This window comes from Anopheles moucheti, assembly GCF_943734755.1.
Source record: "Anopheles moucheti chromosome X unlocalized genomic scaffold, idAnoMoucSN_F20_07 X_unloc_11, whole genome shotgun sequence".
Classification (NCBI taxonomy): Eukaryota; Metazoa; Arthropoda; class Insecta; order Diptera; family Culicidae; genus Anopheles; species Anopheles moucheti.
Window position 1 is genome coordinate 219,037 of NW_026453517.1, and position 964 is coordinate 220,000.

The following is a 964-nucleotide window of genomic DNA, read 5'->3' on the forward strand; positions in this document are numbered from 1 at the left end:
CCGGGCGCACCTGACGTCAAGGCCGGCGGCCCCTTCACGGGCGGTCGTCGGCCACGTTTGCCCTGCTTAGCGGGACAACTTGTGTTTAGCAAGGTGAGAATGAGCGATAACAGGTCCGTGATGCCCTTAGATGTTCTGGGCTGCACGCGTGCTACAATGTGAGCAGCAGCGTGTTCTCGCCAATTGGCGCCCCCATTCCGAGAGGAACGGGAAATCACCCAAATGCTCATTTAGTTGGGATTGGGGACTGCAACGGTCCCCATGAACCTGGAATTTCTAGTAAGTGCTAGTCATTAGCTAGCGCTGATTACGTCCCTGCCCTTTGTACACACCGCCCGTCGCTACTACCGATGGATTATTTAGTGAGGTCTCTGGAGGCACACCTTCCGCGGTTCCTTCGTGAGCTGCAGCTGGCATGGCCGAAGTTGACCGAACTTGATGATTTAGAGGAAGTAAAAGTCGTAACAAGGTTTCCGTAGGTGAACCTGCGGAAGGATCATTACCGATCAATACATATATGTTGTTGTGTGAGTTGGTTAGAGAGATAGAGAAACACGGTATCAGCAGAACAAACTGCTATGTTACCTTTTGGGGGCCGCGCACGCCAATTAGACCCGCGAGAGAGGTGTGTCTATACTACGATATTGAGCGTGCGCGACCGTAGGCCAGTGGCCTTCGTACCTGTGCGCACACTCCCAATGGCAGCCATCGAACGCGTAAAGTGTGTGACACATGGGCGAAGGTAAAGACCCACTAGAACATATTTAAACACTGGCCTCGAGCGAGAGAGAACCTAATCAAGAGAACGAAAGTTGTGCAAGATCGCGCCGATGCCGCCCACATCGCGCGTCGATCAATGGGAAGGAAGACCAATGGTCATCCTTGTCCACCCTGGACGGCTTCGAAGGAACCGAGAGGTGCACGGTTACGCTGTCCGGGGAACTTAAGTTGTGAGAGATGCACC